Here is a 27,190-nt window from a genome sequence, read left to right on the forward strand (position 1 = left end):
CCATGTTGTTCACACATTGGTACACCAAAGTGTTGGAATACATGTCACTGGCAATACCTTGGCTAATGAAACGGCCAAGTCAGCAGTAGCTACGGTTCTGCTGCTGCAATAACTGGTTCATGGATGAGGTTGGATGATGAAACACTGGCTGCTGTGAAAGCTTTGGCTGAAGTCATGCCCATGCAAAAGGCTTATCTTGCCAAATATCCCTACCGCATATTTAGCCTCAATAAAGCCCTAGTAACAATATCAGGTGTGGGTGATCGTGTGATCCCCAACCAAGATCAATGACCTGAGTTGATTAAAGCAGTGCGTTAGGGAGTTGCTTCTGGCCATGCTGATGTGGTGGCTCCTGTTTCACTGTTAGAGTACGCTACTGGTGGTAAAGTCTATATAAACAGACCAAGTTGTATGTCCTTTGCTGTGACATCTGTCAGCAAATTAAAGGGTCCACCGTTAAACACCCACTGCAGACACCCCTCCTAATTTCTAACAAACCTCTACAATGTATGTACCTGGACCGTTCTGGTTCTCTGATACCTGATGGTGCATACAAATACATCTTAGTCGCTGTTGACTTATCCTCCAGATTTCTATGCTAATGCTCTGCTAGCTCTCAAACTGTTATTAAGGATTTGCAAGTCTTTATCTGCACATATTCAGTTGCTGCTTCCCACTCTTTTTTCTCAAGGGAATTCAGGGACACTGTGGCTTCGTTAGGGGTCCAACTGTATTATTTGTCTCCATATCATCCAAGGGGAAACAGTGTTGTGGAGCAAAGAAACCAGGATTTAAAGCAATCCTTAACAGCTAGAATATTAGACATGGGTCGTAGTTGGCTTAATCATCTGTATGGAGCACAGAGAGCACTTAATAATCTACCCAGAAGGACCCTGGAAGCACAGACCCCATATGAATGCCTGTTTGGAACACAAATGTATGTTCTAGATCTTGATGGTGCTGGCCCGCATGTGGCAGATACATCTTTTGACATAAATAAATGTGTGACTGTCTTGCAGGACTTACAACAGTTCCGTGACAACAACGCATCTGCCGGTGCCATCTCTTTGGAAATAGGGAATGTACCAATAACACCAACCGGCTGGATTCCAAAAGCTGGGAATCTAGTGCGTGAAAAGATTGCTGTGAAAAAAGAGTTTGGTCCTTCTTATTGTATACCAGTTCCAGACTTGGGAATACATGGTACCAGAACTGTTATTCTACCACTGTTGCCTGGTTTTAGAGAAGATAGCTTTGTCTCCTTTGACACTGTCAAGCTACACCATATGATCGATCCTGCACAGCATACCTAGAGGACTCCTGAGAAGTTCCCGACTCCCTCTCACAAAAGACCAGAATGTTCCTCTACAGGTTTTTAGCAACAACGCTGACATCTCTCCAAGCTTGGGGAGGGTTGAAAACAATCTTTTATTAGTCCCATTAACTTCTTCTGCGACAAGCAATGTCAACGATGTTGAGCGATTCTACTCAAATTCAACCAAAATTGATTGAACGGTCTCCTATGAACCACCAATGGAGAGTTCTGCCAGTTCTCCTCTTCTAAACACAGCTCAGTTTTTTTGCACGAACTGCTTGCTCTGCAACAAGACTGTCAAGAGCACGCAAGCTGATAGATTAGCTCAAAAATTACTATTTTATTCTTCCATGTAACTATCTGTGGCTTTTATTAACTTCTTTGGATCTTGTTTGCCATCATCTTTTTCTTATTCATACATGGTCTTTACCTTCCAGAATGCTCTAAAGTTGAACTGGTGGATAAGGAATTAAAATCAAATTTTCCCTCCCATAAGGTCTGCAGAGACTTGAACCAAGTGAACATTTCAGACATACCAATCCTAATGGGATTGTTTGGGATAGATTACTTTTTGATATATATGGCCTGATGGAGGTTATTCAAATTCCATATGCATATAAACTTTCCATGAATTATATAATAACACCTGGAGTTGTTTCTGATGATTGGGATGTAGAGACAGTTGATTCTGACTTAGAATATTTTAGGGTATTTGAAAGTGAAGATGTTTATCAATCGAAAGAAAATTATGGAGATTTATCCTGTTATAATTATTATGGACATCATTACATTCACAGAGCATTCACCCCAAAGACTATTTTTAATTACACATTGTCCAACTCTGCCAGTGGGGGGTTCAAAAGCATACTCTCAAATGTTTGTATATTTTTGGGGCACAATTCATACTACTTTAAATTGCCGATAATAGAAATGCACCATATCTTATTAACTGATACAAAATTGATTCATTCTGATTCCTTTGTTTCCTGGTTAGCTAAAGAAGGCTATGAACATTGGCTGAAGTCATTTTACCTGAAAAGTGTATGGCGAACTAAACATTAGCAAACAAGGAGAAAGGAAGTTTTATTTAAAGTGTACCTGATACCTCTTCAAATTATGTTTTTTAAATGAAACTATACAACAGACACATTGTTTAGGCTTGGCAAAGATTGAGAATTTGAATGCGCCCAGTATCTCTGCCCCTGTTAAATTTTACAAATGGCAAAAATGCATTAATGCAACTGAAGATCAGCTTGATGAGTAGGGTCCAAAATGAAACATTTAACACATCACTTTTACATCCTGGAGTGGACTCAAATTGTTGTCATGGTCATTTTTTTAAATTCCACTGGGAGTTTTAGAACAAATAGACCTGACCCTCACTATGGTCCTCATTACGACCCTGGCGGTTGGCGGAGAAGTGGCGGTCTTACCACCAACAGGCTGGCGGTAAAAAAAATTGAATTATGACCATGGCGGTTACCGCCATGGTCATCCGCCACTTCTCCGTTCCGGCCGCCAGGGCGGAGACGACCGCTGGGCTGGAGACTTGGGTCTCCAGCCCGGCGGCCGTCACAAGACCTCCGGCGGTATCACGACCCTGCTGACCGCCATGGATTTCATGGGGTTCGGAACCGCCATGAAATCCATGGCAGTAAGCACTATCAGTGTCAGGGAATTCCTTCTCCCCTACCCCTGACCCCCACAAGAGGCCTCCCACTACACCCTCCACCCCGAGGCCTCCCCCCACCCCCCTGCCACCGCCAAAGGTGACAGGATCGCCTTCCCCACCCCTACCCCCAACATCACAACCCAGACACACACCGTACACGCATTCAGACACCACCAACACACATACCCGCACACATATCAATAAACATGCCAACAGCCACACACACAGACATACACACACACATCCATTCAGACATACATACAGACAGACACGCACACATTTCCAAACACAACACACCCCCTGCGTGCATACACGCACTCACACACCCCCTCTACATACTCACACGCAAACCTCCATGCACGCACACAACACCCCCCCACCCCCCTCCCCTAACGGACGATCAACTTACCTAGTCCGTTGATCCTCCAAGAGGGGATGTGATCGATGGGGGCTGCTCCACCTCCAGCACCCCGCCAACAGAACACCGCCACGCCGAATCACGGCACGTGATTCGTGGGTGGTGTTCTGTTGATGTGGCGGTGGAGCAACCTCCACTTCCCCGCCGACCGCCAGTATGGATGCTGTCGGTTTTCCATCCGGAAAAGGACAGAGGGCTGCCAGCAGTCATAATTCGCCGAGCGGAAAACCGCCTGCACTGGCGGTCTTCAGCACAGCGGTCCCTCGGCGGTCTTGCAAAAAGACCGCTGAGGTTGTAATGACCACCTATATGTCATCAGAACATTCGGGTAGGGTAACAACATACAGTGTAGGGAAGTTGTGCAAACAATGGTTAAAAAGTTCCTCACTATAGGTTGTTAAAGAACACCTCAGTCTCTTGTATAATATCATAGACTTGCAGGATTTCCTGTTAGGCCCCAGAAGACAACATAGAAAGCACTTCCTATGTGCAGTCTACAATGCAATTTGGAAACTTTCTCAACAAGAAGCTACTGCCCAGTTAAGGTAAAGAGATCAGGAAAACCTACAGAATGCATTAGTCATTGTAGATAGTGGGATTAACACGTTGTCTGACCGTATATACACTTTAACCACATCGCTGCCAGGCCTTTTTCCCCTCAGGTGCTAGGCCTTTTTTTGCTACTTGGGACAGTTTGCACTTAGGCCCTCATAACGTTTTATCCATATAAGATACCCATGCCAAATGTGCATCCTTTTTTCCAACATCGAGGTACCCTAAGTTTGTGGGTTACCCTGAAGGAGACTAAGAAATTTGCCAAAATACGGAAAAAATTTGTTTTTAAAAAACAAAAATGGGACAAAAGTGCTGCAGAAGAAGGCTTGTATTTTTTCCCTGAAAATGGCATCAACAAAGGGTTTGCAGTGCTAAAATCACCATCTTCCCAGCTTTCAGGAACAGGCAGACTTGAATCAGAAAACTACATTTTTCAACACAATTTTGGCATTTTTCTGGGACATACCCCATCTTTACTATTTTTTGTGCTTTTAGCCTCCTTCCAGTTAGTGACAGAAATGAGTGTGAAACCAATGCTGGATTCCAGAAAGCTGCAACGCAGACACAATTCTGAATTCAGCAAGGGGTAATTTGTGTAAATCCTAAACGAGTTTCCTACAGAAAATAACAGCTGAAATAAAAAGATGTTGAAACTGAGGTAAAAAAAGACAGCCATTTTTCTCCATGTCTTACTCTGTAACTTTTTCCTGTGATCTCAGATTTTTTAAAGCAATATACCGTTATGTCTGGTGGACTCTTCAGGTTGCGGGGATATATAGGGCTCGTAGGTTCATCAAGAACCCTAGGTACCCAGAGCCAATAAATGAGCTACACCTTGCTATGGGTTTTCATTCTATCCGGGGATAAAGCAAATCATTTGCTGAAATACAAAGAGTGAAAAATAGGTAGTTACAAAATGGGCACAAGATAAGGTGTTGAGAAGCAGTGGTTATTTTCACATCTCTGAATTCCGGGGTGCCCATACTAACATTTGAATTCCGGGGCATTTCTCAAATAGATGTCTTTTTTACACACTGTCTTATATTTGGAAGGAAAAAATGTAGAGAAAGGCAAGGGGCAATAACACTTGTTTTGCTATTCAGTGTTCTTCCAAGTCTCCAGATAAAAATGGTATATCACTTGCATGGGTAGGCCTTATGCTCGCGACAGGAACACAACATGGACACACTGGCTAAGAAAATTGTGCGGGTGCATGTGAAGAGCACACCACCCTGGACTCACCCAGATGTTTAGTTTTCAGTTGTGTCTAGGTCTTGTGGATTTTTCTACATGGCAGCATCCCAAAGTCCAAAAAGTGCAGCCCCCACCATTCCAAGTGGGACGATTTTGCAAGTTAGCCAAGCTCTCATAGCCCAAATGTAAAACCAAAACCCAAAATAATCAAATGTCCTCTTGCTTACCATGGGATAAGATGTTTTTGTGTGTGGGGGTAGAGCTGAAAGACTGTACCCCCTTCATGCTGATACTAATTGGTAGGCACCACCACACTATTTTTTTTTAATTCCCTAGCATCTAGTAGACTTTCTGCCCCCGGGGTGTGGATTGGGGGTAACTGCCCCATCTGCCCACTGGTGGGCAGAAAAACTTTGCCCCATTTCTTCGGGATGGGTGTAGGCCATATCCCCACCCTCTTATTTTGAGAAATAAATCTTCCCTGGTCTCTGTTGGGCTTTCTGCCCCACTTGGGGGCAGATGGGCCTTCCAAAAATAGGCCGATCTGCCCCCAAAGGGGGCAGATATGGCCAACAGGAATGTGCCCCCATGGGGAGCGATCCTTGCCTAACGGACTGCCCCCCCAAACAAAACACACACATACACACACACCAATCCCTGGTGCCTAAGTGTTTTCTGCACTCCCGGGGGCAGATCGTACTAATAGAATAGGCCGATCTGCCCCCAAGGGGGGCAGAAATGGCCTAAAATAAATTCCCCCCCAAGCAAGAGAGTGACCCTTGCCTAAGGGGTCACTCCCCCTGTGTGAAATTGGTGTAAAAAATATCCCCAGTGCCTAGTGGTCTCTGCCCCCCTTGGCAGATCAGCCTAATAAAAATAGGCCAATCTGACCCCAAGGGGGGCAGGAATGGCCTAAATTAAATGTGCCCCCTAGGGGAATGAACCTTGCTTAAGGGGTCACTCCCCTTGCATGAAAATAATAGAAAAAATCCCTGGTGTCTAGTGGTTTCTGTCCAAGTTGGGGGCAGATTGCCCTAATAAAAATAGGCCAATCTGCCCCCAAAGGGGGCAGAAATGGCCTAAATACAATTTCCCCCCCCAGGGGAGCGACTCTTGCCTAAGGGGTTTCTCCCCATATGTAAAAAAATAAAGTAAACAAAATAAATATATATCCCTAATTATAATAGGACGATCCGCCCCCGGGGGGGCAGAAAAGGGCTAAAAATATTTTTCCTCCCTGAGGAGCGGCCCTTGCCCATTCAATAATATAAAAAAGAAAAATTCCCTGGTATCTAGTGGTTTCGCCAAATAAAAATAGGCCGATCTGCCCCCAAGGGGGGCAGAAATTGCTTAAGAGTAATTTTGTCCCCCGGGGACCAACCTTCGCCTAAGGGGTTGCTCCCAACATATTTTTTTTTTAAAATAAACAAAATAAAAAATTATCCCTGGTATCTAGCGGTTTCTGCCCCACCGGGGGCAGATCGGCCTAATTATAATAGGCCAATCTGCCCCAGGTGGGGCCGAAATGGCCTAAAAATAATTTGCCCCCCTGGGGCCACTCCCCTTATTCAATTACAGGGAAAAAAAATCCCTGGTGTCTAGTGGCATATCTGCTGCCCAATCGCATCGCGATCGGGCAGCAGAAATGCTGAGAAAGACATCAAAGGAAAGGAAAGGCCTTTTCTGTCCTTTGATGCCCTTCTCAGCCCCTCCACATGATCAGAGGAGAAATGGAAAAGCATTTCTCCTCTGATCGGCGCTGGAAGCTGAGCTTCCAGGGCAGAGGGGCAGGCCTCAGATGAGGTCAGCGCACAATCGTGCGCTGACGTCATCAGATGCCACGGGGGCAGGGGTGCAGAGTTGTCCAGGGGAGGGGGGGTGAGGCCCCCGGGTAGAGCGCTAGTGCTTCCCCCCAGGGCCCCTATCTGGACGTAACGGTTACGTCCTGGGCACCAGAGCAGTGCTGCCCAGGATATAACCGTTGCGTCCAGGGCACACGAGGGGTTAAACAACATTGGGGCATATTTATGAAAAGTGGGTCTGCACCTAGTGCAGCACCACATTCCTTGCGGCCCTTACTGCTCCCCTTCTCCCCTAATGCCACCGTGGTAGCACCGTATTCATAATACGGCACACCATGGCAGTACTTAGGGTGACATAATTTGTGATGCTAGTCCGCTCCTTTGCAGGACTAGTGTCACAAATTATGACGCTAATGTTGCAAAGCACCCAGAGGCGCATTGTAATCAATGGGAGCCTCTTTTTAATGTCTTCACTTAGCAGGCATTAAAAAATGATGATTAAAATTTTTACTACCCCCGTGCCGGAACGCCCCCCTTGCATACATTACGCCTGGCGCTGGCATAATGAGGAGCAAGGGGTTACAAAGTGGTGTAATGCAAGCATTGTGCCTCTTTGAAAATATGGCACATGGGAAATGCCACCTTAAAAAATAATTTACGTCAAAACAAATGTTGCAAATGTGGCGCAAGTTGGCGCTAGGGGCTCATAAACATGCCCCATTGTTTCTTCTGCAATGGACATTGTGCAAAATGACTTAATTCTTACAAAATTGGCAGAGTCAGAATTTACATGCACAAAACTATAGAAATTCAGCTGTTCTAGTTCTAGTTATTTGAATTAACTATAACTCATGCCCCTGCCATGCACAGTTTTGAGATCAATAATTTTTATGCAATTGTTGCAATGACACTATCAATTTTAATTGTAATTGTAATTGTATAGCATTTACTACCCCTGAAAGGGCATCAAAGTGTTTTTTGGCAAGTAGCACGCTACTACGGATCCCAAAAGGATTAGTGGTAGATTACTATACGGAACTATGAATTAATTTGAGCAGAAGACACATGAGTCTGTTAGTTGGATTGAATAGAATAATGGAGGGATAGAAGAGGGAAGTATCTAGAAAGTGTTAATTGGGAGATCATAGTAGTAGGATGAGGTTTGGGCTGAGTAAAAGGGGAGATAGAGGAGAGAAGAGTCTATAAAAAGGGATTAGGGAGATCAGAGTACTAAAATGAGGTTTGGGATGAGTCAAAGGAAAGATACGTGAGGGAAAAAAATTAGTAGGGTTGTTCGGGAGATCATAGTAGCAAACTGAGGTTTGAGGTGAGCCAGAAGGGATAGAGGAGGGAGAAGTCTAAGAAGGGTTATTTTGGAGATCATAGTAGTAGAATGAGTTTTGCGATGAGTCAGAGAGTGGACACAGAGGATAGATTGAGAGAGGTATAGGGTGAGATAGAATAGTGCATTCATGAGAGTGTTTTATTCTCTTGTACAGTAAGAGTAAAGTAATACATATATAGATACATGATTATACAGAAAGAGAATGTATATATAAGGAAGATAATATATTGAAATTGAAAATTGAAAGTTGTATTGCACAAAAGTGTTGCAGTATTTGTAAGTAATTCCTTTGTGTATTTTTTATAACTCAATTTGTTTTTTTATTTTATATTTTCCTCAATATTTCAATAGTGAATTTCATGTAGAGAGATAGTTGTGATAATAGTTACCTATTGTAATAAATAAATAAAGCAAATTGTGCAGTGATATTATCAATTATGTCATAGAAGATGCAATTACTGATGGAGTATGTGGGGTAATTAGCAGTGCATTGCAAGGGTGCAAGTTGATCCTAACTGTAACATCACTGAGTCCCATGTTTTTTTTAAGGAATTTCTATGTTTTTTTAAATTTTAATTCCTAACTATAATGTCCCTATATCTATATTCCCTGAAAAAAACAAAGGTTACAGGGACTTTATAGATGTGCTTTTGTTTAATATGAACATAGAAATTCACAGAAAATACCAAAAGTAACTTTATAGTTAGGTGAATTTGTTGGTGACATCATTAACATTTCAAATTGAAAAAAACTAAGAAATTAACCAATTATAGGTATAGTTACCAGAGCTTATGACCTTACATATTACATCACCCACGACATGTTCTATTATGTAATTTATGACATCTCAAATGACATCCTTGATGTTTCTCTCTCTCTCCAGACTCTGATGGACCCAACCATCCAGATATACAATTATTTTTTAACCTTAATTTCTTAAAAACTATTGAATGGATTTATGGAAGTCTGTGGAAAATGAATTGGGATTTTGCATTTTGGGAACCCCCTTTTTTTCTTGGCCCCTGCTATATGGATCACCCTGAAACATTCAATGCATAAATTAGTCCAATAGTAGCACCCATTTGAAATGTTTTGTGGAGATTCATCAAACTGTGCCAAAGTTATTAGCAACACAAAAAACACTTTGTCCTATGGAAATGTTAACCTAACTATAACTACTCAGTGGCCGGCCACCACTAGGTTATATGTGTGTGAACTAGCTCAAAGGAATAAAAGCTCCCTGGGCCAATAAGAACACTGCATATTTAAATTAGCGCTCCTGCTAGACTCTGCAAGCCTCTTGCAGACCCAACTGTCCAGATAAACAAATATTTTAAACCGCAACATCTCAAAAAGTATTGAGTGGATTTACTCCAAATTACAAAAAGCATCATCTGTGTACCAAGTCTAGCTTCCTGACACATTTGGTGTAATTACATTCAGCAGTTTTTGCTGTAGCCTGCATAAAGAAGCTTAAGGAAAATTAATGGGGATTTTGTGTTTTGGGACACATACGTATATACATGCATGCACGATCCGGCAAGGGGGGGGCAGAGAAAACAGAAGAGGTTCCCAAAACGCATTTGATGTAAATTCGTTCAGTATTTTTTAGAAATTAAAGTTCAAAAATATTTGCATATCTAGACAGTTGGCTCTGCAAGTTTCTCGCAAGAGTTTTTGCAGAAGTGCCAATTTAAAAATGGAGGGTTCTTATTGGCCCAGGATTTTTTTTCTCTAGGAGTGAGTGGTTTGTTTGGCTGCCTGCAACATCAGAATAATGTTGCTGGCAGGCATTTCAGGACTGGGATTCTTCGGGCCTAATTTAGAGCTCGGCAGATGGGTTACTCCGTCACAACAGTGACGAATGTCCCATTCACAGAACTCTAAATCCTATTGGATATAATGGAATTTAGATTTCGGTGGACAGGGTATACATCACTGTTGTCAATGAGTAACCCGTTCTAAATCAGGCCCTTAGTCCCCTGCCCTGAACTTAAAAAATAAAGTGATATAAGGGGACAGGGTAAGGATAGCCTGCCACTCTAGGCCCCATGGGGGAACCAAAGGAATCCATGCAAGGTCAAAATTGAAAAAAGTAAATCAATTTTTGCCATATTCAAGCAGGACTCCAGCAAGATAAAAAAAAAACCAAAAAAAAACCAGGGGCCTGGGGTTGCATTATTTAATTAAGGGAAGGGGATTAGGTGCTGCCCAGAGCCATATTCAATCCCAGGGCCCCATTCCCCCGGGGCCCAATTTATTTATATGAGGAAGGTGTGCACGGCTTCCCTCCATGAGCCGTATTCAACCCTGGGGACTCCTTCTCTCGAGGCCCACAGTATTTATTAAGGGGGTGGACTACCCGGTCACCTCCCCAAGCCTTTAAAAGGTCCTGGGGACCCCATCCCCCATGGATGTGTCTTGGAAAAAAAGGGAAGGTGCCACATGGCCTCCCTCCATGAGACTTTACTGGCCCCTGGCGCCCCGTCCCCTGGGACTGGCTCACATACTATATCCTGAGGAGCCTATCCCCGAGATATAGTAGTATCTCTGCCCACACATGTGTGAGCAGGGAAACTTGTGTTTGCTTCCACTTGGTGGAAGCATTTTTGAATCTCCCACCAAATGGGAGCAAACTAAATCTGCTCCCAGTAGGCGGGAGCTTTAAAAATGCTCCTGCCAGCTGGGAGCAGACTTGGCATCCCTTTTCCTGCCTGCACTGATGCCGGCATTGAAACAGATCATGATATTGCTCCTGCCCCGTGGGAGCAGCATGAATGGCTGCTCCCTTTGGGCAGTAGCAAGGCTGGCCCCTGTACAATAAGGGGAGCTGGCTGAGGCCCTGGGTCTCCCCCTTGGGCAAAACATGGTGTTTGGAGGATGTCCCGGGTCAGTGCTTTGGCACCCACCCATTTAAAATAGAAGCCCAGGGAATGGGGTCTCTAGAACCACAGGAGACACAGGAAGGGGGGACGTGCAGCCCCTCTCCCCTTAATTAACATGTTGGGTCCCAGAGGATGGGGTCTGAAGGTTTAACTGTGTTTGACCCAGGGGCATGACAGACCAAGCCACATGGCCAAAGGCTTTGAGCAGCATGTAGCCGGTTACCTAAGGGGAGTTGGAAGCAGGGCCTGGGTGCAGCACAGGTCCAGCAGCCACCCCCCTACTGTGCACAGGCAAAGACCATACACAATTTGAGGTTGGCTACCTGTTGGGGGGTTTGCCGCAGGGTCTGTGAGCAAAATTGAAGTATACTCACCTGGGGGAGAACATTGGTCAAGTGTGTAGTACAAGGAGTGACCTGACTGCAACCCCCAGGAGGCACTGTTGCAGAAAATCTAAATACCAGCCCAGTGTTCTCTTGTCTGATGACCCTGTTTGTCAACTCACAAATGAGCTTCACTCACCGGGGGGGATAACATTGGTCAAATGTGTGTAGTACAGGTAGTGACCTAACTGCAACCCCCAGCATTCCATGTTTTAGCAATCCCAACCACTAGCACAGTGGTCACATGCCACAAAATATATTTTTGTCAACTCTCAAATGAAGTGTATGGGATGATAACATCGGTCCAGTGTGTATAATACAGGGAGTGACCTGACTGCAACTCCCAGCAGGCCCTATTTCGGCAACTCCAATCAGCAGCCCAATGGTCACATGCCCCCAATACAGCTGTTTGTCAGCTCTCAAATGAAATGTACTCACCTGGGGGGATAACATTGGTCTAATGTGCATAGTGCAGGGAGTGCCCTGACTGCAACTCCAGCAGGCCCTATTTCAGCAACTCCAACCACCAGCACAGTGTCCTCTGGTTTAAAGACCCCCCCCTTTGACAACTCACAAATGAACTGTACTCACCTGAGAGTGAGCAAACACAGATCATGCTCAAATCAGAGATGTGTCTTTCTACCTAGCTTCATCTTTACTTGATAATATGACTATTGAGGATAGGAAGGACAGCTTAGCTATCACCAGATTGGCAGTAGCACCAGACACATTGACACAGCACTGTGCACATGATGTCTCCAGTCACCAATGCAACAAAGTCCTGGGTCTGCCTGCATCCCACTCAACTAGGCCTCCATATTGTCAAAGCCATATCTTGCCCATCCACCGTGTTGGCTGCACTGGTGGCAAGATGTCAATTTCAGGCCACCCTCCCAAGTGCAACTGATCTGCACATCTCAGCAGCAGTTTGAGTAAAAATGAGTTGGCATTCTTCACACGTCATGTCAAATCACCCAATACCATGGTTACTTGCCACAATTGGTTTAACTGCAACGTAACTTCTTACAAGCTCTTTGCTTACTGTAACTCTAAACCGTTGATGGTAGATGTCACACAACAAACAATAACAATGTACGTTTTACATCAACAGGTGTAACTGCCACAGGGCACACAAAGGCAATGGAACAGACTGCCACTACCACCCTGGATGGGGCATTCAGTGACAACAACACTTCTGAATGTCTGGATGTGGAGACTGAGTGTGGCCCATCTGGGTAACCTGGTGAGATGGCAACAGTGAGTCTCACTGTGGCCACAATGTCACCTCCTAGACCTGTTCCTTCAACATCACAGGTAACCATTCGCAACTCAACCTGTGTCATGAGCACAATGTCTACCATCTTGTGCACCCGCCAGTCCTGGATCCTGAGTTGCAGTACAACACTGTGGACAATGAGGGTCCAGGAACAAGTTGGAGGGGGCACCCTGTGGAGAAGGGCCCAGGCCCATGGGTGTAGGGTATGTGGGAGGGATGCTGTGGGCCAGCAGGGTAAGGCCATTGGGGCTGCTCTTTGTCAAGCCACCATCAGCCACATCTTGGGGGTCTATCAGGAGTCTGAAGGCGTGATGGGCTAGGTGTTGACTGAACTCCAGGAAATTAAGCAGCTACAGATGGACATACATTGAAACTACAACAGAGAAAGGTACACTGGGCAACATGGAGGCACTACTGATGATGGCACCAGTGATGATTGCACACTTATGTTACTGATTAATCCCAGCTTACCAATGGGAAGTATTGTATAGTCACTGCAGCAAAAGTGCACTATATGCTATGGCACATGTGATATGACTACCATCACATGAGACACACTGTGAGGAAGCATCATCACTCCTGACACAATAAAGACAAGTGGCCTGTTTGGTACAACCTTCACTCAGAATATCAAACAACATGATCTGATTCTGACTTTACTCAGCCATGTGTCTGCTCAAAACAGCAAATTGGTAGTGGACTGGACTCTGCTGGCTACCTGGTCATAAAAAGCACACCATCATACACCTACTACCAGACCTACACAACCCAGAACTCTTTCTGTGCATTGGACATGGTGCACCCCAATATTGTTGGGGAAATGGCTACCTGTAACAAAAAAGTTGGTAAAGTAACATGGACAACTCTAGCCGGGGCTCACCCCCTTTTAGCTGCTGTTGGGCCCTCAACTGCCCATCAAGCTCTGGATATGCCACTGCCAGTATGCAAGCCCTATCCATTCTGGGAGGACATCCCCAGCTGGGCATCTGTGATCTTCAGGGCCCAGTGCCTCAGATCCTTCCACCTTACCCTGCAATGGACGCTGCGTCAGAGATAGACCCCGCAGGGTCCGCACCTTCTGTGCGATGACCTTCCCAATGGTACGGTTCTGATGGGTGTTGACCTGTATGGGTAGAAGAGAGGAAAAAAACATTATGTCACTGCCAATAATTGGATATCTGTTTTGCTGGTACATAATTTGTTTCCAACTAGGACAATCATAAACCAAAAGTTTACCCATTATATGTGGTAGTTTTCACATGTTGAGCACTACAAAAACATGAAAATACACTTAGTTAGTCATCTGCTGACCATCCCCATCCCTGGCCATGTCCTACATTGACTAAACCAGCACATTAGCATCATGTAGACCTGGCCTATCATACATATACTGTGATGGGGAACACTATGAAACATGACACACCACTGTGATTGTTTGAAGAGTTCACTATTTGTGCATTGTTGTTCAGAAATCTTTACTGCCAGGCCCATTGACTTTATGCATAAGGTCCATACAGCCTGGAACTTTAGAATACCCTACATCCTAAGACTTGGACACACATGGCAGCCCTTCCATTGAGACCTGTGATAGCTTCCTCTCTGGTGATGTGTGGACATGTGGACAACTTAACACATGACATCACAGGACAAATCGTTTGCCATATGTGGCACTGTTACAGAGAGGAAATCAATATACCATTGTAATTTTTTGTTTGGTTGGATGTAAAATAAACTGGTGATTATTATAAAAAAATCCTCTTCTGAAGAAATAAAACTATCAGCACTGTTAATGTATCATAGGTGAAATAGGCCTGTACAGTGTATGTATTACTTGTGGTAAATTGAAACCAGATCTATAGGTGTAAGGGGCCTGTCACTATGAAATGAGACACATTGACGATGGAATTAAGTATCAGGTCGGAGGGGTACCTCAATCACCATTGCAAATGTATTCAATGGAAAAGCATTCATTCTACTATTGTTTGTTCAAACTCTTTTAGTGATCATCCAAAGATCCACAGATCTACAGGGAAAATATCCTGGGCATCAAATGTATTGCCACACAACCTCTGCCCAGCCAGCCCCATGGTTATTACTGGGCATAACTCATTGTCAGGCCTGAGACATCACATTTTCAACAGTTAAACATATCAGATTGCAGCTTGAGGCCGTCCAATATGTGTGTTCAAGGCCGTGTGGCACTCTGAAGGGGTCTGTGAACTATTGGTGGCTCACAGACACAATTTTGGTGAGCCCTGATCTAGGCTGAATGATATGTGGGAATTTTCACCTAACTAACATCAACCTCAACTGCTTTGTCCAGAATACATTCACAGCTCATGCTGTAAAGGCCAGCCATTTGTTTGCAGAGTTAGCATGTTCTGAATACTAATTATGCTATAGGTACCATGAGATGTTTACATGCATAGATGTCTACATGCACCACAAATGGAATCTATGACTTTCTGCACCTCACACATCCCAGTGGTGATGTTAAGTACACAATGTATAGTGCTGGACAATCCCTGACATCATTTTCCCATGCAGGGACCACAATACACCAGTAGTCAGACTGAACACTTTAACACAGAGGCACATTGTAGTCAGTGGGAATGAAAATGATGGAGTTAAACAAAGTAACATATGCATATACGATAGTTTCCTGTTTCTCTGGTGAGCCATAGAGCTAGTCATAAAGGGAAAGGACCTAATCTGCCAGCAGCTCCAGCTCCTCGCTGAGAAGGCATGGGCCCTCTCATGTGCTTGGCTGGTCATGCTTGCTCCCAGAGGTGACAAACAGCAGCTAAAAATGGAAGTTATCTTGATAGCAGCAGTGTCAGGAGGCAAGTGAGGTATTTTGCGAACTGTGGCATACATGTATGTGAAGTATGCGGTCATCAGCATATAGGAACACAGTCATTGGCCAACTATTGTCACAATCAAAAATGTTAGCCTATGGCGGAGTCTGTCGTGGACTCAACCTCCCACTATAAAGTTGACTTCCACAGGTGGCGTCAGATGCACAATGTCCAATGTACGTGGTCAAGCAGCCTCCATTTGAGCGGCTGAAAGTACTGTATTGGTGACTGGTAACTGCGTCACCGCCACTCCAAATGAGATATTACATGGGTAAATATGTACAAATTTGTTGCCATTTACATATGACTCAAGGTTTAATTTTTCTAGTTTGCTAGTGTGTATATGGGTGGTTTAGTGCAGTGCAGTGTACACCACTGTGCATAGCATTTTGTCCAAATGCAAATGTCTATTAAAAAGTGGATCAAATGATACCTCCAAGATGTATTATTTGAACAGAAACGGTCAGGACCACAGTGGAGATTGGTGAGGGGTGTTGCACAGAAAAGTCCTTTGCAGTAATATGTGTATAATGCTATATAAAATAGTTATGTACATGAGGTTTGGCTTACTCTTCACATTTCTTAGTGTGGACATTGTAAACATCTTTCATATACTGTTTTTCATTCACACATGGATACCCTTGGAGAGGACAGAGATGATAGCCTCCTGTGTACTGCCCATTTCCATAGCTTCAGACCATGTAAGAAAGGGATTTCATTGGGATGTTTTGTTTGAACAGGCAAACTATCCTGGATCTACATCATCAGATTGAGACTGCTCTCCTGCCTCAAAACACCAATCCCACATGTATCACAACTGTGAAAATGTAATCAGTTTTGTATTTTCTGGCAACAGGTTCCTTTCAATACACAGTGGCAATATGTTGTGGTGTGTCACAACCAATGTCCTGTTGTGTACTAAAATCTGTGCTTTCGGCAATGATGAGGCACCTGGACAGCTACAACCAGTTGCCCAGTCGTGGGGTTTTTAGCCAATTTTAAGGCTGGATTCATTTGGATTAGCTTGACCACCACATGTAGTTGGAGCCATTGATGGCACCCATATTGCCTTAGTACCACCGCAAGACAAGGAACAAGTGTACCATAACAGGAAGACTTCACATTCTATCAACATTCAATTTGAGTGCTTGCTCGATTTGTATTCCCTAGATTAGCCCATGATTCCTTTGTCATGCTGAACAGCATCCTACTCCAGCTAATGTCACAGAGAAGGCCTGGCTTGTTGGTATATACGATCTGTCCTAACATTGTGTGGGTAATGTCAGGTAGTGTAACCAGAAAGTGTGTAACTTATGCTTGCACTTATATCTGTATTCGATCTATGAGACCCAGCCTGTCCCAACCGGCCATGGTTGTTGGTCCCATTGAGGAATCCAACAACGTCACGGGAAGTCTGCTTCAGTGGCCTATGAGAGGACAAAGCAGCCAGTGGAGCAGGCTTTTCAGCTCCTGAAGGGCAGATTTAGATGTCTGGACAAAACTTGGGGAGCTCTCCTCTACTCACCCAGGAAGGTGTGTCAGATCACCGAGGCCTGCTGCATGTTCCACAACCTAGTCCTGTGATGGAACATCCCTTATATCACAGAGGATGGAGACCTCGAAGAGCCAATGTCTGAGGATCTTGGAATGCCAAATGATGACGATAGTGAAGAGGAAGGAGCTAACTTGTGTCAAGATCTCATCAACAACTTGTGTTAGTTTTGAAACATGTAATAACATGGACTGTAATAACAACTATTTGTCATGAGGAGAGGAGTATGTTAGGAGAAAATATCAGGGAGGGCATTCTCTGGGTAATCTAGTGTGAGAAAACAGGGCTGATTGCAGAGGCCCCATAACTTTTTGCCCCCATTTTCCTCTTTTTGCTGGTGTTTTCCTGACTTTGATGGTGCCCTGGGTACTGCTAACCAGTCCCAGGGCCTGTGCTCTGTGTAAAATGGATATGCAAATTAGGCTAATTATAATTGGCTAAGTTAACCTACCTATAAGTCCCTAGTATATGGTAGGGCATGTAGGTTTAGGGACCACAGCATAGGTGGTGCACACCTAGGTGCACTGCTGAGGTGCCCAGTGTCATTTTAAAAGCAAGCCTGCCTTGCTGGCTGCTTTTAAATTAAAGTTATATGCAAATTCGACTTTGGAAATAAAGGTACTTCCAAAGTCTTAAACTACCTTATTTTTACATATAAGTCACCCCTAAGGTGTGCCCTATGTGCCCCTAGTGCTGGGTGCCATGTAACTATAAGCAGGGACTTTATAAAAATAGATTTATAAGCCCTGGTGAGGTAAAAACAGCCAAATTCGTTTTTCCCTCATTGAAGTAAATGGCCTTCATAGGCTAGAATGGGCAGACTTTATTTTAAATTTTAAAGTCTCCTTAAATGTTGCATACCAAGAATTTGGTATCAAATTAATTGTTGTAATAAATCCTACAACTTCCAGTTGTTGGATTTAATATAACTAGTTCAGGTAAAAAGTTTAGACTTTACCTAAAAAGTTGCCAATTTCAGCTCTGCATTGTTTTTGCTGCTGTGCTCTGATTGGCCAGCCTGCAGCAGCTTCTGCCAGGCTGCCTTGATGAGGTGTGAAGTGGCCAGGCTTCACACAAAGGAATGTGCTTGGGGGAGAGAATCTCCCCTCAGCAGATGGTGAGGCAGGAAGGGGGAGGGCTGCCAAACTGGTCTTCAAAGGCAGAGAAGGACATTTGCAGCACCCAGCAACACCCCCACATCCTGCAACCCCAGACAGCTAGGTGCCCCCTTGATTAGATTAGGAGAGGGCAGGAGAGGGGTGTGTTTATGATTTTTAGCCACACCAGTGGGTGGGCTCAGCCAGATGTAACCTCCAAAAATCAGATTCATCCATGTTGGATTTTTAGAGACTGTTGCCTTCTGGGATGGATTTTTGCCACACTTCCCAGGAAGTGGTCATCACAGGGGGACGACCCTGTCCCTGATTGGAGAACCAGGGCCCCCTTGCTTTTCACCCAGGAGCAAGGATAAAACTGGCAGACCTGCACCCACGCCTCAGATCCCCTCCAGAATTCAACAAGAAAGGAACTAAAGAAGAAGAAGGACTGCCCTGCTGGACCCCTGGCCTGCACCTGGAACCTGCACTCAGAAGGACTGCACCAGCTGCACACTTGGGCTTCACCACAAGAAGGACTTTGCCTGGCTTCAACTGGTTCAAGGAGGGACTCCCTGTTTGCTACAGGTGAAAAATTGCTAAACCAGAGTCCCCTGCACCAACTCCTGAAGAAAGCGACCAGCTGACCACTGTCCAGTGGCCAAAAAGGAGTTTGCGCCAGGTGCATTCTGGGAGTTGAAGTCCGCACCCCCCAAGGACCATCACAGAACTTCTGGACCCTTGGGGTGAGCTGTGGACCCCAAAAGAACCTTAAAAGGACATCTGGGTGAAGCCCCAGAAGTTTGGAGAAGATTTGAGAATTTTTGAAAAAAAGCTCCATAGAGGGACCGACCCGCCACGGAAATTCTAGCCGGCTTGCCTCAACCGCGACCCGGCCTGATTTGGTGGTTCGTCCCGGTAAAGAAAAATCTCCGAAAAAGAGACTAAGTCCGAAGGTAAAAAGTTGACCGGGACCTCCCAGCCATCGTATCCGAGAAGGGCTCCATGGACGTCGGATCAAGATCCAGGTTTACCCCGGTCGAAGGATTTTCATCTCGAAAAAATGACTAAGTCCGAAGGTAAAAGTCTCCACCGAGGAAACCCACATCGCGTATCCGGACAAGGGCTCCAGGAGGTCGGATTCGACTGGCAGGTTCGTCCCGCTGAAGAAAAATCTTCAAAATAAAGACTAAGTCAGAAGGTAACTTTTTAACCGAGGCCTCCCGCGACCTGTAGCCGAGCAGGGCTCCATCGCGGTCGGCCTGAAAGTTTGACATTGCCCCGGTCGAGGTGCAACCAGATGACCCGATTGGCGCTTTTTGTTTCTAAGCGCTAGAAAAGTAATAATTCTTTAAAAATTCATATCTCCGGTTCCCTTTATCCGATTTTATTCGTTTTGGTGTCATTTTAAAGATAAAAATATAAACTATTTTTATAAATTGGTTTTGGATTTTTAAACTGTTTCCTGTGTTTTATTTAATTACTGTTTTGTGATATTTGAATGCTTTACACTTTGTCTCCTAAGTTAAGCCTTGACGCTCATTGCCAAGCTACCAAGGGTTGAGCTGGGATTAATTTACTGAGACCTAACTGTACCTATGTGGAGGTTAGTTGCTTGTTGCTAGGTGTAGGTACCTATCTGCCCTACCAATAACCCATTTTCCAACATCTAGGTAGAAGGTGTTTGCTGAACAAGATAATGACATGTGTTCATTATGTTTGTGTTGCTCTGTTTTGATCTGATGTTTTGTTAGAGACTGTGTTCTCCAGGAGTTGACTGTCTGAATTGTCTTATCTGTACGGTTTGACAGCTAATTTTCTTTTTTTCTGTTTCAGGTATCTTCATCATGGCATCATCATTTGGATATTTTAGAGTTGTGACATTTGTGGGTAGATGATGTTGTTTGGAAGTACAATGAGGATGATTGTTGTTCATGGGTATGACAGACACAGATTATGGGTGTGGATATCTTCTACCAAGACAGCTTGCACAGTGATAGGATGGAAGTTATGAGGAATCCATTGGACTTGTTCCTTGTCATGTGGTGGTTAAAATGCAAAATGTATACCATCATGTGCTCCATCAAAATGTTTTTGTGGAGCCAAATCATGCTATTTGTGTGTGATGTTTATGTAGCTGTTGATGTGTCTCATAATTGTAGGGCAAGGTGCTTGTAGCACATCAATTTTTGTTGCTGACATGCTGCCAGATATTGGAAATATTGATTGGAATGATCCTGTGATCAGAAAATGTAGTCCTGCCATGTGTTTGTCTATTGGTGTTATTCATGAGGAAGTCCCTTTGTGGGCTATGTGATATGGCTCTAGCTGATGACATAGACCATTTATATTTTGCCTATTCAATATGAAATTGTCTGATGTATCCCCTACTTCCATGTTTTAAAGGTCTGCAAATTAAACTGTGACTGCTAGCAAAGATTATTGGTGTAATATATAATTTGCTATGTTTCTGACAGAATTACTGACTATCGTTGGTACAATGTACTAAAGATGGTATATGAGAACACACTTGTATGTATGTTTTGGTGAAACGGTTGTGATCCTGAGTTAAACATTGTATATATCCAACATATCCATGCTTACAGAAGTAGATATTTATACCATTGTCAAGTTCATGTAGAAGTACATAAATACATTGCTAGATGTGAGATATACAACAGCAAGCAAACTGTTTCAGACCAGTGGATTTGTTCTAGTGAACATGGAGAAAAGAAACATTGTGAAAAACAAGCAGAAAAAATGAAAAGTGAAGAAGTCAGTCATGGTGAATGAAACCATGTTTGAAGTTGCCAATGTCTGAAATACTACTGCCGGCAGAAAGGTAGATGTGTCCAGGAGCAGTTCACAGAGTCAATGTGCTACATACACTGGAGGAAATTAGAGTTGAGGTTTCTTGGTGGTGGAGGTCTTGCCATCCTAGGCTCCTATTAATTTGTGGGGACATCTCCACTTGCCAGTGTGGCAGGGGGCACAGCTTCAGGGACGGGGTGTCTGCAGATGTGTCTTCCTCTGGCAGGGCCTCCCTTCCTGCAGCAGATATAGATGGCCATGATATAGTCAGACCACAGGAAGAGGTTGATGAAGCTGAGAAAGCCTTGCACGGGTGTGTATGAACGTCCAGCAGCACCCCTATTAGGAGCCCATGGGCCCACATCTGACGGTGTATGTCTCTCGGCAGCTGCTTCATCTCCTGGAGTTTGGTGAGTACCTGGCCCATTGCACCTTGGGACTCATGATGGGCTCCCAAGACCTGGCTGATTGTGTCCTTGGAGTGAGTTGCCCCAGTGGCCTCACTTTGGCTGCCCAGAGTTATTGTCCCATAACCCCTACCACCACAAACCATTGCCCTTACCCCAGGATGCTCACTCCCATTGGTATCTGGGTTCTCGGCAACTGGGGTGGCTATTGTCTAATCAGGATCCAGCACGGGGCACTCAGTGGTCACTACCATGCTTGCTACACATGTTGTGGTACATGATGTTAGCTGAGGTGTTGGAGCTGGGGTAGGAGGTGTGTTTGTGGGCCTAGTGAGACTCATTGTTGCCGTCTGCCCAGGGTGACCAAGTGGACCAGCACTCTCATCCTCATCCAGATCACCAGGAGTGTTGTCATCCTTGAAGGCTTGGTCCTGGGGTGGAGTTGGTATCTCTTCTGTGTCCAAGCTCTGGGCAGGTGCTCTGACAGATAGACCTGCCATGAAACAGAGAACATTGTTATTAGTGTATTATCTACACCATAATCCTTTGTGACACAGTACGTAGAAACTAGAAGAAGACAAAATAGGAAGTGATTACTATTGTGATATACTTCAGTGGTATTAAACTTTCTGACAAGACATTTGTAGACATTAAATACATTTAGTTAAATTAAGCAGCTCATTAGATGTCCTGAGGTGTTGCTTTTTGTATTAAGGGATGAACATGACATCTCCCAAACATTCAGGATGACAAAGTGGAGAGTTAACATGAGTAGAGTGAATGAGTCACCTGCAACGTCTAAATAGTTGAGTTAATGTGATGCTGTAGGAGGCTGGCCTGGCTTGTAGTGGGTACCAAGGGGTACTTACACTCTGTACCAGGTCCAGTTGTCCCTTATTAGTGTAGAAGAGGTGTTTCTAGCAGCTTAGGCTGATAGAAGGTAGCTATAGCAGGGCAGCTTAGGCTGAACTAGGAGACATGTAAAGCTCCTACTATACCACTGGTGTCACATGCACAATATCATAAGAAAACACAATACACAGATATACTAAAAATAAAGGTACTTTATTTTTATGACAATATGCCAAAAGTATCTCAGAGAGTACCCTCAGTATGAGGATGCCAAATATACACAAGATATATGTACACAATACCAAAAATATGCAGTAATAGCAAAAGGAAGTAATGCAAGCAGTGTAAAATTACAATGTATTGCAATTGGAGCACATAGGTATAGGGGCAACACAAACCATATGCTCCAAAAGTGGAATGCGAATAACGTATGGACCCCAAACCTATGTGAGCTCGTAGAGGGTCGCTGGGACTGTAAGAAAACAGTGAGGGTTAGAAAAATTGCCCACCCCAAGACCCTGAAAAGTAGGTGTAACGTGCACCTATATTCCCCAGAGAGCACAGAAGTCGTGATAGGGGATTTCTGCAAGAAAGACCAACACCAGCAATGCAACCAAAGTGGATTTCTGGATGAGAGTACCTGTGGAACAAGGGGACCAATTCCAAGAGTCGCGACAAAGTCGAGATTGGGCAGATGCCCAGGAAATGCCAGCTGAGGGTGCAGAGAAGCTGCCACCGGATGGTAGAAGCTGTGGATTCTGCAAGAACGAAGAGGGCTAGAAACTTCCCCTTTGGAGGATGGATGTCCCACATCGTGAAGAAGCTTGCAGAGGTGTTCCCATGCAGAAAGACCGCAAACAAGCCTTGCTAGCTGCAAGGGTCGCGGTTAGGGTTTTTGGATGCTGCTGTGGCCCAGGAGGGACCAGGATGTCGCCACTTGGGTGAGGAGACAGAGGGGACGGCCAGCAAGTCAGTGAGCCCTCACAGGAGCAGGCATCACCAACAGAAGTACCAGAACAGGCACTTGGAAGAGGAGTGAACCGGAGGTCACCCGAAAACACAAAAGGGACTCCCACAACGGCGGAGGACAACTCAGGAGGTTGTGCACTGCAGGTTAGAGTGTCAGGACCCAGGCTTGGCTGTGCACGAAGGAAATCCTGGAAGAGTGCACAGGAGCCGGAGCAGCTGCAAATCATGAGGTACCCAACAATGCAGTCTAGCGTGGGGAGGCAAGGACTTACCTCCACCAAACTTGGACTGAAGAGTCACTGGACTGTGGGAGTTACTTGGACAAAGTTGCTGAGTTCCAGGGACCACGCTCGTCGTGCTGAGAGGGGACCCAGAGGACAGGTGATGCAGTCTTTTGTTGCCTGCGGTTGCAGGGGGAAGATTCCGTCAACCCACGGGAGATTTCTTCAGAGCTCCTAGTGCAGAGAGGAGGCAAGCAATCCCCACAGCATGCACCACCAGGAAAACAGTCGAGAAGGTGGCAGGATCAGCGATACAAGGTTGCAGTAGTCGTCTTTGCTACTTTGTTGCGGTTTTGCAGGTGTCCTGAGCAGTCAGCGGTCGATCCTTTGGCAGAAGGTGAAGAGAGAGATGCAGAGGAACTCTGATGAGCTCTTGCATTCGTTATCTAAAGAATTCCCCAAAGCAGAGACCCTAAATAGCCAGAAAAGGAGGTTTGGCTACTTAGGAAGGAGGATAGGCTAGCAACACAGGTAAGAGCCTATCAGGAGGAGTCTCTGACGTCACCTGCTGGCACTGGCCACTCAGAGCAGTCCAGTGTGACAGCAGCACCTCTGTTTCCAAGATGGCAGAGGTCTGGAGCACTCCCATGGGAGGTGCAGGTCAGGGGAGTGGTAACTCTCCTTTCCTTTGTCCAGTTTCGCGCCAGAGCAGGGCTGGGGGATCCCTGAACCGGTGTAGACTCGCTTATGCAGAGATGGGCACCATCTGTGCCTATCAAAGCATTTCCAGAGACTGGGGGAGGCTACTCCTCCCCAGCCCTGACACCTTTTTCCAAAGGGAGAGGGTGTAACACCCTCTCTCTGAGGAAGTCCTTTGTTCTGCCTTCCTGGGCCAAGCCTGGCTGGACCCCAGGAGGGCAGAAACCTGTCTGAGGGGTTGGTAGCAGCAGCAGCTGCAGTGAAACCCCAGGAAAGGTAGTTTGGCAGTACCCGGGTCTGTGCTAGAGACTCGGGGGATCATGGAATTGTCTCCCCAATGCCAGGATGGCATTGGGGTGGCAATTCCATGATCTTAGACATGTTACATGGCCATGTTCGGAGTTACCATTGTGACGCTATACATAGGTAGTGACCTATGTATAGTGCACACGTGTAATGGTGTCCCCGCACTCACAAAGTCCGGGGAATTTGCCCTGAACGATGTGGGGGCACCTTGGCTAGTGCCAGGGTGCCCACACACTAAGTAACTTGGCACCCAACCTTCACCAGGTGAAGGTTAGACATATAGGTGACTTATAAGTTACTTAAGTGTAGTGTAAAATGGCTGTGAAATAATGTGGGCAGTGGCAGGCCTGTGTAAGAATTGTCAGAGCTCCCTATGAGTGGCAAAAGAAATGCTGCAGCCCATAGGGATCTCCTGGAACCCCAATACCCTGGGTATCTCAGTACCATATACTAGGGAATTATAAGGGTGTTCCAGTATGCCAATGTGAATTGGTGAAATTGGTCACTAGCCTGTTAGTGACAATTTAGAAAGCAGAGAGAGCATAACCACTGAGGTTCTGGTTAGCAGAGCCTCAGTGAGACAGTTAGTCATCACACAGGGAACACTTATGAGCACTGGAGCCCTGGCTGGCAGGGTCCAAGTGACACATACACTAAAACAACATATATTCAGTGAAATATGGGAGTAACATGCCAGGCAAGATGGTACTTTCCTACAGATGCCTTGCAAATATTTGGCCCACACACTTGATATGGTGTCACTCATTCCATCAATTGTTTCAATTGGTGAGACCAGGGCAAGATAAAGCAAAGTAGGCAGAAATTACTCTGAGTAAAGCATTGTTTATGGATTGCTCTCTCCATAATAAATCAACACCAGTTGTGATATGTCAGACAAGTGAGAATGGCCAAAATCCCAATTTTGTTATGTTTAGAGTTGCAAAAAGAGGGCTTCATTGTAGTTGTAGTACTTACAATTTCTACTTGCCAACACTTACAAAAGGGTTAGTGTACCATATCTGTTTACAACATGCAGTTAGGATGGACCACATAGTTACCTATTGACACATATCATGGGCCCTGAAATTAGATTTTTTGTGGGACTACAGTTACAGACAACATTACAACATTTGGCATGTGATGGTAATTGAACCATGTGATCTTACATGCAACAATACACATTGACATTGAAAAAACAACCTCTCTGATACCTTGGGGAGTATATGTTAGGAAACCAGGTAGACAACACAATTGCAAAAGCTGGATTAGGAGCAAACAGGACATTGAGGTTTTGTGACAGTTAGTGAGATGTAACTTACCAGAGTCTATTCCCCCAGATATACCAGCCAAGCCTTCAAGATGTAGGATCTGCAAGACCTTTTCCTCCCACAGAAACCATCTGATTGGGTTGCTGGGAGGACCACCATCAGTCCTATTGGCCTCCAGGTGTTCCCTGGAGGCCAGAGAACTCCACCACGCCAAAAGAACTCCGCCTGCCGTATTTACGAGATGTAATACAGCACAGCGGTGGAAACCCTGACACTCATCTACTCCCAGACAACCACCTCACCCAGACAGGTGGGTGGACCATCCAAAAGGGGGGGGGGGTGTTTTGTGCATGTGTGTGGTGTGTGCGTTTATGTGTAGCGGTTTCGGTGTGCTTGAGTGCGTGTGTATGTATGTGTGCATGGAGGGTGTGTGTGTATGAATGGAAGTGGAGGAGAGGGGGTGTTGGGTGCAAGTGACTAGGTGTGTTTATTGGGATGCATGCAAGTAGTGTAGTTTGTACAGGTGCGTGCGAGCAAGTGGGGGTGTATGTCAGGGATTGTGTTAATGAGTGGGGGTGCGTGTATATCAGTGTGAGAGTGAGTATTTTGATGAGTGGGGGCGCGTGTATGAAGGTGTGCTGATGTTTGGGTGTGCATGTGTGAAGGTGTGTGGATGAGTGGGGGTGTTTGTATGTCAGTGTGTGAGCAAGTGTGGGTGTTTGTATGTGTGCCTGCGGTCGGGTGGGGGGGGTGTGTTTGCAAGTGCGTGGTTGGTTAGGGGTGTGTGTTTGCAAATGAGTGGATGGGTGGGGTGTGTGTTTGCAAGTGTGTAGATGAGTGGGGGGTATTTGCAAGTTTGTGGACAGGTGAGGGGATGTTTGCAAGTGTGTGGACGGGTGGGGGGTGTTTGCAAGTGTGTGGACGTGTGGGGGTGCGTGTGCCAGCAACAACAATGGGGATTCGTATCGCTGGGTGCATTACTGCCAGGATTTTTGTGGTGTGCAGCTGCCACGAAAAGGCTGGCATGTACCAACTCGTAATACTGCCGACGGTCTTGTGGCAGCCACCGGGACGGAAATGCTCACCTCCGGCCTGGCGGTCCAACTGTTGTGGTGGTATCGGCGGTGTTGGGCATTTTGGCTTCGGCCAAACTGCTGCAGTCACAATACAGTGGTCTTCACTGCCGGCCCAGTGACGATAAGACCGCTGCCGCAAGTGTGGCGGTCTTCAGACCGCCACACTCGTAATCAAGGCCCATGTGTGCTGCATTTGTATCCATCCAATGGCCACTGTTATGCTGTTTTTCTG

The sequence above is a fragment of the Pleurodeles waltl genome, chromosome 4_1 (assembly GCF_031143425.1).
Source record: "Pleurodeles waltl isolate 20211129_DDA chromosome 4_1, aPleWal1.hap1.20221129, whole genome shotgun sequence".
Classification (NCBI taxonomy): Eukaryota; Metazoa; Chordata; class Amphibia; order Caudata; family Salamandridae; genus Pleurodeles; species Pleurodeles waltl.